The 13,923-nt window shown below is 38.3% G+C and overlaps 1 protein-coding gene and 1 pseudogene across 4 annotated transcripts in view; both read right to left on the minus strand.

Annotated features, from left to right (window-relative positions):
* Positions 1-13,923, minus strand: part of DLG2 (discs large MAGUK scaffold protein 2) — a 1,673,246-nt gene that overhangs the window by 285,978 nt on the left and 1,373,345 nt on the right. The window lies entirely within an intron of this gene.
* Positions 5,526-6,607, minus strand: LOC120590425 (L-lactate dehydrogenase A-like 6B; annotated as a pseudogene).

Below are 13,923 nucleotides of genomic sequence, written 5' to 3' on the forward strand. Positions count from 1 at the left end.
CCTCTCCCGTCTCCTATCCCCTCCCTCTGACTGATCTGCCTCGACTTTCTTGCTCCATCCCTTTTTTTTCTTCTCTGGTTGATTTCTCTTGCTCTCGTGAGAGGACAACCTACCACTTACTGTGTTTACCACCTAGCGCAGAGTTTCTGGTATTGCGTTGCCCATTTAAAGTCTAAACTGACTTGCCGCGAGAACCCTATAATTATGCTAATCAAAAAACGTGTCCTCATTCCATTAATATAACTAAAACATCGGGTTAGCTGTCAAATACAGGCAAACCAAAGGAGCTTGCACTCAAAATAAAATAACAAAATTACCTCTGCTTTGCATTTTGAAATGCCATCTCAGGCTGTCTTGTTTATATTTAATGCTCTGTGACTTTAAGTTAAGCATAAATCTTAAGTTAGGATTTTTCTATGTTGGATTTCAGGGGAAGCTCCCTAGGATTTATAGGGCCCTGGAGCTGCCATAAAACATTTTTTTTCAAAACCTACTTGTTTCTGTCTAAAGTAGAGCCTTCCTGCATATCAAAAAACTGATAGAATGTTTAACCTCCTTCTAAACATTGTCATTACAAGCTGACTGTTTTAACTCCAAGTCAGCCTCCCCATCTGTCCCTTGTTCCCTAATTAGCACCAGTCAGTCCACAGTGGCTTAACTTTGGGCTTTGGGGTTTGTGCATACCTCAAGATTTACATCACTTCTGTGGTAACCTCCATTTCTTACTCATCTTTTGCCAACAACTTATTCCCTCTTAAAAGCATGAAAATATTGCTGATATAATTTTAGTATGGATTTCAGACACACAGTACAGGATTAAAGAAGCACTCAGGGGGAAAAGTCACACTGGAGACATACGAAATGTCTGATTGAAATTTTATGTTAGATAATAGATTATTACAATGCATACCACCCATATGAAGAGAATGTATCAGTTCTAACGTTAGGTGTAATGAGAAAGTCAGGTAAACAAGGAAATGATGAATAGGAGACAAAATAAATGTGCATATAAAACAAATCACTAAGACAAAGTATGTATGATTGTACAATGTGTTCTTCAGGATAACATATGTAAAAGTATTTGTTGTATGTATGAAAGGTCTTTTTCTTTTTTTCTTTTTTGTTGGCTTGTGAGTGCCTGGCCATCTAAATTGCCTTTCAAGAGCATTAATCCACCTGATAATTAATAAATGGGTGGGTTTTCAAAGCAAGAGACTTGTATTTGGCTCTCTGCCATATAGAAATTCCTAGCTAAGGCTGATCTTTACTAATTGATTGTGCAATAAAAACAATTAACTAATATTTTCTTAAAGAAAGTAAATTGTTCTGCAATTATTTGTGTGTATATATCCACACACATATATACATATATATCCTATGTATCATAATATAAGTGAAGATAATTCATTACTTTAGTGATTTTATGTCCCAATAGGTGGCAAAAACCAGGGATAGATTTATTTTAAAGAATGCTCAGTGGATATAGTTCTAGCTTCTGTTATCAGTTAGCTTTTGGGATTTTGTGCTTTAGTTCCTTAATTTATTAAAGAAACAAATAAATATTGTTCAAAGAAGTCTATGAGGTTCCATTCAGAGTTACGATTCTGTGATTCAATCATGTGGTTCAAAAATATATATACATACTGTAAGATGTTTGATTCTGCAAAGAGCTAAGTGCCTCTTTTGCCTCCTTCCATTGTAAAAGTCATTCATTTATTTACTCATTCAGACATTCATTCTAGAAGCACTTATTTGAGACTTACTGTGTTTCTGGTTTTACGCTGTATTCCAAGGATGCCAAGATTATTTAGACATGGCCTCTGTTCTTGAGGAGATCTGGGTCTATAAGACAATCTCCTATTTTATAGAATTTCATCTCAAGGGCCTAATTGTAGAAAGTCAAAGTTTCTATGCAAAGAACTCAACAGCATGCAGATTATTAAGTGCTGATGATAATCAGTATTTCATTTTGGAGACCTTTCTCTCTCCTCCCTCCCACCACTGTCCCACCCCTTTTTCTAGCAGCGAGGGCAGTGTGATAGAAGAAAAAGAGTGTAGGTTTTGTACAGCAGATTCAGGTTTGGAATTTGCGATTCTGGGCAAGTTACTTGCTCTGAGACTCCATTTTCATCTCTCTGATATGATGATAGGGAGATCTACTTCAAGAATTGCAGTTATAGTGAAGATTGAATGAAATGATGCATTTAACAACCTACTCCATGAATAATGGCTGCTGCTTTTAATATGGAAAGTTGGAAAACATTTCTGCTTTGTTTCACATCCTTTTGAAATGAATAAACCAAGAGAGGTAATTTTTTGGGGGCCTGAATCCTCTGAAGACTCTTTGCATACTACCATCCATGGCTGTAACTTCTATGCAAGAGTTTTAGAACCAAGACATCTATGAGAATTCTGTGGGTACTATATAAATATGAATCCATCTTAGTTTAAACTATACAAAATTGCTAATATTTGACTTAACCTACAAAAGTGGCAACTGCATATGGTTCAACCTAATACCACTCCTTATATCACTAAAAGCAAATTTCAATTTTGTACTTTTTAATGAGAATTGCACATAAAATTTAAGAATTGTTTTGGGGGGTTATTTCCTGGTTAAAAAAAATGTTTAATGAGTAAAATCCATGTGATTTGCTTTTAGTTTAAGGAAGAAATGTTAAAAGAAATTTTGCCTTTTTTTTTTTTTCCCGGAGTAGTTTTAGAAGGTTCAGATTTGAGTTTGATACTGTAAAAATTTCAGCCTCAGGCAATGGGGTAAGGGATATCAAAATCCATATTTATAATCGGCTATTAACAAAAAGAGCAAATCTTTGACTATTTTAAGAGAATGGCATTAAGATTGCCAACTAATGAGCTGAAACTTGTTCTGACTGTGACATATTACTGAGCAAAAGATTAGAGGAAATCAGTATAAAGAGATAAAGAAAAAGAGAGACTTTTTTTTTTTTTTGGTTATATGTGTGGGAGAGACAGAGGATTGGGAGTGCGTAGGAGAAGTGTGAGAGGCTATGTGGGAGAAGAAGTGTTTAAAATGTTCAAAGAGAACGAAAATGAAGATAGGAAAATATATGCTGGGGCATAGGTTTTCAAAATCAGCTATCCAGACAAATATTCCTAGTGTTGTCATCAGAACTTTTACTAGTAGCTTTTGAACTTCCATCTGTGCTATCCATTGGGCTGGGAATACTCTATCTTGTTCATAACCACATGCCACACTGTCACCTTTGCCTCAGGAAGCCCAATTCAAATCCTACGTCTATGAAATTCTTCCTGGCAAGTAAAGAGCACTTAATTTTCTATCTTCAAAACTAAAGCAAAGAACTTTTATTTCTTCCAACTCCCTACTCCTAGGTGTTTTGTAAATGATTTGTATTTGTGTTTAGCAGTAACGTGTGAGCTAAGAAACATATTTGTACACCTGACATGGCCTTAAGACCATCTAGTCTGCATTTATTGAATGCTTATAATGTGCCAGAGGCTGTGCCATGTACTGAAATCAATAAAAATAAGACTTGAATTTGCCATCAGAGAGATCACAGTAGTCACCTTCGAAATGTAAAACTGTACTCATGCTATAAACAACTCTGTTATGTTTCTGAAAATCTTTCCTTATAGGGTTTGTTGGGAATCCTATAATTCTGCCATTTGAGATTCATCGCTTCAGCTCTTAGCTTGTTATATATTAAAATCTCGATGTAGCTGGGATAATACATTGTCTTCTTCCTGACATCCAACCTCAGTGTGAACTGCTGCATCTGATATTTCAAGAAATAAGTTTTCATTGAGGGAAGACAGAAAAGAAAGAGCTTGAGGACACCAGAATCCTAGGTACACACAGAGTGTGAGGAAGGAGAGTTCATGGACCCAAAGTGCCGGAAATGTATCAGGGGTCAGTTTTCACCTGGCAGGAGCAATGCCACTGGGTTGAGAAGAAGAGGCAATCACTATAAAAAATGCCAATGTCTATTGCTTTCAGATTTTGAGGCTGGCTTAGGGCTGTGAACATTGAGTCTGCTGGTGCCAAAGAAGGTAGGACCACCTGCTAACTACTGTGTGTCAGGCACCATGCTGGGTGCTCTATTTAAGCCCTCAGTTTTTTTGGCACATTTAAGCCCCATAACAATCCTTTGAGGTAGGAGTCAGTTCTACTTTATAGATGAGAAGACTTAGTTCAGAGAGGCTAAGGACTTGTCTAAAGGTATCACAGCCAGTTAGCAGTAAAGCAGGGTTCAAACCTCATTCTGTTTCTAAAGCCACTATTTTTCCTTCTTTTCACTCTTTGGGAAATAAAGGAATCTAGTCAACTGTAAAGGCCAAATGCTATTCCAAGGGAAATAATATTGAATGAATGTCTACTAGGTGACTAGTCTATGATACATCAGATGAAGATAACTTGAACATGAGAACAAATTTTATTACCAACACTTTCAAGAATAGAAACAAACACTCTTGGTAGGATCCTTTGAGATTTAATTAAAAATTCTGTCCTTTGCAGGAATACTTTCTTCCAAGCCCACTGAATCCCTGTGGTCAGCTAGTAACTACAAGGGAGTAAAATGAGACCCTATCATTCCATGCACTGTAGTTGGCACAGTGAAGAGTCTCAGTAAATGCTCAATAATATGAGGAAATGAAGATCCGGTGAGGCTGAGTGACTCATTCAAGATTATTTAGATCTTATGTGGTATAAATAGGATTTGAAACCAAACCTGTCAGATTCACAAACTTTTGTTTTAGCTGGTGCCTCTTTTGGTTCTGATACATTTTCTGGGGCAACACAAATAAGTCTACATTCATTTTTATGGAAAGGTCTTGCAAATGCTTTATCAACACAACAACTATAAAAATTAGCATTTATTCAATCCTTTCATGTGCCAAATGTTACACTAAACATACATGCAATATTTTGATTCTTTCCCGTAACAGCCCTGTAAGTAGATAGTCATCATTTTATACATGAAGAAATGGAAGCACAGAAAATTAAATTGCCCAAGTTCACAATGATAAATCTAGGTCTACTTTTTTTCTGTGCATATCTACCTCTTTATATTGTAGAGGTGGTTACAACTTTTTTTTTATAGTATAAAAATGAGCATGGGTATAAGCCATTCAGAACAAAATAATTAGTAAGTACTTAAAAGGATTAGAATTTTTCCCTTTATTTCAAGCTTAGATTAAACTTTCTATAACACAATAAACACCTACATCATACAAACTTTCAGACCAAATGGCAACTACATGTATACAGAAGAAACGTATTGTACATCAGAGGTACCAAAAACACCTTCTTTGATATAATCATGTAAGAATTAAAAAAAATGAGTATCGTCTAGCAACTGGATGCTAAATAAAGAGCTGAAAGACTAAACAAACAGGGGACTCACTCTACCCATTTTCCTGTTGCCAACTTTTAGGGTTTCAACTTCATTCAAGAGCTTAACATATGCAGTCCCATATCTACTATCTCTTCTTTAGTAGCTTCAAAATGGTGGGGTTAAACTACTTTAAAGCTTGAGCTCCTTCTAAATTTCCCAAAGTGTTTCTGCACACTTTTTCAAACAGGCCTCCTCTTCAGGGTTCAGCTTTACCTCTATTAGGTCTGTAATACCATTCTCTACAGGATACAGGAAACACTGAGGAATACACCTTCATTTATTCCATACAGGCCCTTAATTATGGTGGGAATTGGATGCACTCTTCTAATAGTCTTCAAAACACTTTACATTAGATCAGCTACGAATAAGTCAATGGCCCGAGAAGTATTGTCTTTTGTTTTAATAACCTCACAGGCACAGGCAATCACTTCCTTGTGGATATTTTTCCACTGCTCAGGATCTTCGTCAGCTCTTATATCTGAGTTCAGACCCTTCAAAGGGACATCAGCAATGTTCACTCCATTCCACACAGGACACTTGCATCTCCAAGCTCTCCAAGGATCCTCGTGACAGCTCTCAGATTGGATACCAAGCTGTTGTCCAATCAAGAAATGGAAATGGGCAGTGTCTAGATTACAGCCACTTCCAAAAACATGTTTTGCTTTTTTTTAAATTCACTAAATTTCCAGGTTATATAAGTTAAGATATCTGCTGGACTGGAAACAATAACTAGTTTGCAGTGGGAACTGCATTGGGTAATATTGGAAGTCATTAATTTAAAGGTGGCCACATTTCACTGGATTAAACTAGAGTGTCTTTCTTTTTCCTGATGTGTACCTGCTGCAGCAATCACTAACTTGGAATTTACAGTGACGAGGTAATCTTTCCTGGTAACAACATTTGGCATTTTCATTAAATGCTGCCATGTTTAAGATCCACTGTCTTACCCTTCAGTTGCCTTCATCAACATTTGCAAAGGCAAGTTCATCTCTCAAGCCTTCTAGTAAAATGCTAATAACACAGGGCATGCCAACTAATTCAGTTTCTAGAATGGAGACCTTGTTATGATGGATATGACCTCTTGGAAGCAAAATTTGTCATAAATTCATGCTTGACAGTCATCATTCCAGAGATTGAGGTGAAGGCTAGCTGAGCCCGAGAGGGAGGCCTGCAGCTTGCAGGGAACACAGAGCCATCCCCAGGCAAAGGAAACCTCCTCCCGAAGCACCCACTTTACAGCTGGCCTGCAGGACTCCCACCACCCAGCTTGTAGTGGCTCACCCAAGAGGTAGAACAAGAGACTGGAAGTCAACTCATTGAGCACAAAGGGAGGAAGCTGCTGAGCACCTTAACTCTCCTTCTCCTTGTTAATAAAGCTGTTCGAGGCCTCACTCACCACATGTGGGCCTCACCAGGGCCTCCAGAAAGGACTTCTCATGGGTTCTCAGACCGAGGCAATCAAGGGGCTTCTTCTCTAACAAGTGAATCCCAGAGCGACTGTTTTGCAAACATGTATTGGCTGTCATATGTGACAGGCATAATAGGCCAACCCAGAAGCCTGGAATTGTTAGTTTTCTACTTTCAGTGTGTATGCCAAGTCACATCACTCTTTGTAACTCCAGAGTCAACAGCTTAAGCATGTCTAACTTCATCTCTCTGGATCTCACCCTCTTTAGGACATCCCAATTTTCCTTTCACCCTCTAATATATCATGTACATTAATCTTAGTTTGTTGCTTCTTGATTCTTTTATAAAAACACAGCAACTAGCATGAAACATATTGCCCTAGGAAGGGTCTAATGACTGTACAGGCCAGAAGCATATCTTCTTCCTAGGCACCAGCACTACATTTCTAGAAATAGGTTCTAGGTAATATTTTGACAGCATCATCAGAGGGCTACTTATGGTCACCTAAAACCGAAAAATTTTCTAAGGAGCTGCTGCCATAGAGCTCCCTTCTAAACTGGTGCAATTGATTTTAGGAACTGTATTTTCCCAGACTGTCTGCCTTAGCAAGGAATTTTGTATGCCTGGTAAATGTAAGCAGTGGATAAGAACTTATACGGACTGTGCAGTGGTTTGCCTTCTTATGGCTACTTACTGATTTAACAACTCTGAACTTCAGTTTTTCCATTTGAAAATGGACGAGAATATATTCCCTGCTACTTTTGTAGGAGGTGCAAATAAGATAATGCAAAAAATATAAAGTGATATTATTATCATAGGCAATCTAGCTTTTAATACCACATTAGAAAGGTAATTATAACTAATAAGCCCATAATCACAGAACCTACAGCCCACAGGTCCTATAACTATCTCAAACAGAAGATCACCTGCCCAGATTTTAATTAGAAGAGTTTGTTACAATTTAATTGTCCTTTAAAAGGTGTTCAAAGTTTGCTTTCATTGCCCTCTAGTGGTTGTTTTTAAGAAGACATAACTATATTTTTTACATTTTTTATTTTTGAGATGTTAGGCCATTTTATAAACATTCTTGAAATATGGTTAAGTTACACTTATTCCTGTAAGTTGGTAACCCTTTAAGAGTCAACCTATAGGGACAATCCTTAACATCATGTCCTGTGTAATATAGATGTACCATGTCATGCATTATTGGCTGTGCATTATTTTTTAGGTCTTCACAAAGAATCTGATTTAAAATAATAATCTACCTTCATTTATTCAGTCATTAAATATATGTAGGAAATCTATTATCTGTCAGGTGAATAAGAGACACATTGTGATGGCTTACAATTTAGTGAGAAAAATAGATTATTAAATACATCATTATAAATTAGCATGGTAAATGTGTGATAGAGAAAGTACTGGGCATATGAGTGCATTAAGAAACTCTAATGAAGGCATTTTCTGTGTGTTTTGAGAGAGTTTGTTGGACTTATGAGAGAAGGCACTTAGAAAGAGTGACAAGTAATCTGAGATGAAGGATGAGTAGAAGAGTTATTCAGGAGAAGAAGGTGGGCTGGGGAGAGTGTTTGAAGGGAAGAATACCATGTTAAATACGGTTAGATAATGGAGAAAAGAAGGAGTTGTAGAAATAAGGCTGGAATATTTTTTGAAAAGCTATATTGGAGAATTTAGACTTTTCTCTGATGGTTAAATTATAACCAGTGGATTCTGATAAAGCGCACATGCATGCCTTCAACTTTTACTTTTTAAATTCTTATTATTTAAAGGGAAACTCAGTTATTAATTGTAAAGTAATAGTTCAAAGAACTTGCAGTGCCTCCTTTTTATCATCCAAAGTTCTCTCAAAACCTTACATTCCTAGCATGTTGGAGCTGGAAGGGACTTTAGAGATCATGAGTTGTCATCTTTTCACTTTACAGAGAAGTGAGAGGAGGGTGGTGGTCAGGAATTTGCTCAGGTTGCATTGAGTGTCTCTGTACCTGGGAACTGTCTGCTTTTCCCAGCCCAGTCTAGAACTCCTATTCCTCAGCTGGGATTCCGAGGCCTGCCTAGTCTCCTATAACTCATGCCATGTTGGCTCAGACTGTTCTGAATTCATGAGCATCCCTGGCTTTTCATCTCTGACTGGACTTCATGCTCCTCCTTCGCAGTCTCATGAAAAGATAGTTTATCTTAGACCTGAGGGGAGGGCCTGAGAGGGTCTTCCCATTACTAAAGAGATCATAAATCCTCCCCAGATCACTAGGTCAGGTTTTGGCTCTTCTATGAAATTCAATTGCCCCTTTGTACTTTTATTGTGGCAAAGCTGTGTGGATTGACTCATTTCATCTTCTAGACTACAAGCATCTTGAGGACATAATACAGACCTTCGTATTATATTACTATATCTTCATAGCAAAGTAGTGTGGAGAGTGAAAGCCCCTACTGAGTTTGTTCTAGAGAAGGATGGGTGGAAAAATGAACAGAGTGGGGCATCTTATTTCCTAACAAAAGGTTTATATAGATATTAGTATGGGAAGAGAAGATATATTATTGTAATAGCTTGTATCAGAATTTTTCTCAGGCAACAAAGTGAATTTAGAAAATACAATAATGAGCCACCTGAGGTGAAAGGAGTCATTTACAAGCTAGTAAAAATGATAGTTGTACTGTTTTTCATTAAAAAAATGACCATGAAGTTAGTAAGAGATTAGAGAAGGGAGGTCAGGAAAGAGAGAAAGAGAGAAATCTGGGCAGCATTGGACAGTGACCAAAGGGCTTTAAAACCAAAGAGAGATATCTGATGCTGAATTTAAAAATTTGTACCTGTTTGATGTAAACCACTGCCATCCTTTTGAGCCTTAAGTACTGTCTACTACACACAATAGATTGCTAATGAACACTCAATTACATTTACATTACATACAGAAAGAGTGTGCTTTTCTGGAAAGTTGGTGATTCTAGAGACCCCTGACTGATGTTCACGTATGCTGAATATGGAAGCAGATCAAAGAAGTGCAAAAAAATAAATAAATAAAAAAATGCAGCTTCTATCCTTCTTAATTCTATTATAAATGTGTTAATAGAATAATAAAAATACATGAAAAAATAGCCACAATTTAGTGTAGTTTATGTTACACACAAAACATGAGAGATATACACAATAAATGCTTTTGTAGTTTGAATCACAGCATCATTTCCAACATGGCCCATCAGGAAAGTTTCCCTACAGGGTAGATTTTGAACAGAGCAATAGCAAGCAATACATTATATGGGAGATTAACTATTGGCCCTTCACTGACCCCTCTCTTTCCTTCAAGGTGGAGAATCATTGATCATTCATGTTCAAGAAGAAGCTGCATTTCTCATTTTGCGCTTTCTCCAGCCCTCTTGGCTCTTAGAGTTCCTGGATGATTCTCAATGCTTTGTTGCTTGTAAAAATGGAACTCTCATGTGTAAAAGAGAGAGAAAATAGCATCAAAGCTGTAAATTCTAGTTTAAAATTTAAATCCATTTTTTATTTTTTGAATTATATATAAAAGTCTAGCGTTATGACAACAACCAGTTTTAATACTGTGATCAAATACAATCAACAGCAAAAACTCAGCCTGCAGACCTGACAGATGCCACTGGGATATACAGTTCTCTGCAAAACCTTTTACTGCCATCTTGTGGATTTTCAGAAAACGACCTCAGTGTATCTTTGAGTTCTAGGTTCATATATCACAGTATGTGAAAATAACTTGAAAAATATATAAGAAAAGAATAGCTAAATATCTAGGTTTCTGTTTAATTTTTAAAATCACTTTGGATGCATTATTAAACTTCTCTGTGGCTTGGTTTCTTCATGAAAAGCGTGAAGTAAGGGCATGTGTATGTATGTGTGAATGTGTTGAGTACAATACTAGAGCCATAGAAGGCCATTCATAAGTGCATTTTAATTGGCAGAAATATAAATAGAATTCTTTCCCTTATGCCATTAGAGCCTTTCAACATAGAAAATTATGAAAAAAAAACCTAATTAGGCAGGGCCAGTTGGGGTAGGAAGAACTCAGTGTTGGCACAGCAGCAGCATCATAGGGCCAAGGTTGCTTGTAACTGGAAATAGGCTGCTGCTCTCTTCAAATGACCAACTTCTATTTGATTTCAACTTTTCTGTGAATCTTTCCTGGATTAGGCATTATCTGAGCTCCAAAAGGCTAACTTAGTAAACCCCCATGGTCAATCCCAGATGAAATTACTTTGGATTTAGTATGAGGAAAGAGGAAGGGTAATAGACATTTATTGTACACTTATTATGTCGTAGGTGTTTCACACAGTCCAATTTCTATTATCTTACACGGTAAAATTCTGAAACTTCAGAAAGTTTCAATACTTTGACCAAGACCACATAGTAAAAGTGAAGTTAGAACTAGACCCTAGGTCTGTCCGATCACAAAGTCAGTATTTTTTTTCCCCTTCCACATCAACCTGACAAATTCTATCAACTCTCTGATCCAGCTATTTCTCTTCATGATATTGTGATTTATAATAAGAAATATGTGTTTGGTCTTTGTCCCCCTTTCTGGCACAGAATGCCTAAAACCCTTGAAATTTCCTAAGTGATGAGAGTGACAAAGGTGTTTTTTATTATGTTAATAATCTAACTTTTGGACCAAACCTAAGAATAAGGGCTGGTTGCCAAGAGAACCAACCATGTGATTAGACAGTTGTAACTTTGGGTCCCTACCCCCAGACATCTTGGTAGAGGAAGGAGGCTGGAGATTGAATTCAAGCATGTGTGGCCAATGATTTAACCAATCATGCCTATGTAAGGAAGCCTCTGTAAAAACCCCAAGAAAAAGGTTCAGAAGCTTCTTGGTTGGTGAATACATGGGGGTGCTGGGAGACTGGTGCTCCTGAGAGTGTATGGATACTCCGTGCCCTTTCCTCATACTTTGCCCTATGCATCTCATTCATCTGGCTGTTCCTGAGTTATATCCTTTTATAATAAACAGTGGTCTAGTAAGTAAATGGTTTCTCCGAGTTATGTGAACCCAAGGAGGGGGTTGCTCTGATCTATAGCCAGGGGAACAGAAGCACAGGTGATGACCTGGACTTGGGGCTGGCATCTGAAGTGGCCTGGGGAGTAGAGGGTGGGCCGTCCTGCAGGACTGAGCCCTTAACCTTCGGGATCTGATGCTACATCTGGGTAGATAGGGTCAGAATTGAGTTAAATTGTAGGACACTCAGCTGGTGTTGGAGAACTGCTTGTTGGTGTGGGGAAGCCTCCCCAACCCTAGGTCAGAATCGGTGACCACAAACTTCACCCTGCTTAACACTTATCTACAAAATTCTGCTGCCCTTTCCTCCCCATTCCCTTTGAAAGCCTTAGGAGGTATACAGTGCGCCTCCTTCCTCACCAGTCTCACCTCTCCCCAAAGTCCCCCTCACTCCCTATATCCTAATCACCTTATACGTGGTGTGCTCTCCCTGCTTTCTGGGCCACAGGACACGCTGATCTCCTGCTTCGCTTTTCCTCCCTTCCCCTGCCCCGTGGCCTGGCTATGCTTTATACATCTTTCAAGCCTGAGGTAAGACATCACGTCTTCAGGGATCTCTTTCTGATTCCCTAGTTTGGGTCACATTCCCCTGTGACCCAACATCTGTGGCTCCCTTTGGTAGAACGTTCAGAACTCAAATTTGCAAACTCTATGAGGGTAATAAGGATGAGACCTATTGTATTTGTCACTATATCTTTATCCCCTGGCGCAGTGTCTTATCCAGGGTAGGACAATGTATATTCCGTGTTTTCTTATATTTTTCTCTATAATATTCTATATCTTTTTCTTTCCCAACAAAAGTGAAAATAATGGAACTGGAGCCCATGCCCCATTTGACCTGCTCTTCATGTCTCTTAAAGACCAAAATGTGGATTCACCTCAAAAGAACCGATGAGCCATTTATTCATTTGTTAGAGTGCGTCTGTAGCTGTTTAATAGAGCTACACAGACTTTTCAGGACAAGGTACATTGGTTTGTAAATCCCTTTGCCTCAGAAAGACATTTTAAAATTACTCTGGGGCCCAAAGTGCTTGAAACAGAAAATCATTACCATTAAAAATGAAGCCTTCATGGTCCACGGACATTGGCAAAGTTGATACCTTGTCCTTGCCTGAATCTCTTGTTGATATACTTGGATGAGCAGTGGAAGGCACTGTCAGCTGCTCAAATGCAAGCCTAGACCCCTCCCAATGGAGGCTACTCCCCTGAAATAATTTCTATTGTTTAAGGAGCAATTCTGATTCTCAAGGTTTTATATCTAAAAAATTCCTCAAATAGAACTCGATGAGCCAAATGATCTCTGATAGACATTTATCATTTATTGCTCAGTGTCTGAATATCCTTCTTATTTTGGGCCAATCCAACATAGGAAGGAGATATAGCTTTATCCTTTACTAGAGAAGCTGTAGAGTGGCAGATATCCCCTTTCCTCATCCCTCGGTAGCCATGGTATGGACAAAGCAAGCAGATATTCCTCCTGGCAACCTAGAATTCCCACACTAAGGTTTACGGTGTGCGGAGAGAGGTTTTTTTTTCACAGCATCTCCAGGAGTGTTCCAGTCATAAGTGGGCAATAGTGATGGCCTCAGGAGCAGCAGCCTTAACATACTGTCTTTCCGCAAGATTTCCTCCTGGCCTCTAAGCCTGGTTTCCCAGCCTTCCTGAAAATCCAGTGAGCTATCTGTTATTTCTCCAATAAATTCCTTTTCCATTCAAGTCACCCAGAGCTGATGTCTGTTTGTCTGGAGTTCAGAACTCTGGCAGCTAAATTCACTGTCCAAGCTCCCATGAGGCACATTTTTAAAGTAGCATTGCAGGTAAGGAAGCTGGTCATGATAGAAGAAAGCCTATGCCTAGGCTCTAACCGGCTGAGCTAGAAAATCAGTGAACTCTTCAGTTTCCTACTGTATGAAGTGGCAAGGTGATCATTTTTCCAGCTGTCCTGAAGGGATACTGTAAGGGTCAAATGAGATAAAGTCCACAGAAAAGAACTTGAATGAAAGTAGTGATGCAAACGTAAGGGTTACTAAGGATTAGCTAGCAAAATAAATTAGTCCAAGGCAAAAACAAATTGGAAC

This window comes from Pteropus medius, unplaced genomic scaffold, assembly GCF_902729225.1.
Source record: "Pteropus medius unplaced genomic scaffold, Ma_sr-lr_union100, whole genome shotgun sequence".
Classification (NCBI taxonomy): Eukaryota; Metazoa; Chordata; class Mammalia; order Chiroptera; family Pteropodidae; genus Pteropus; species Pteropus medius.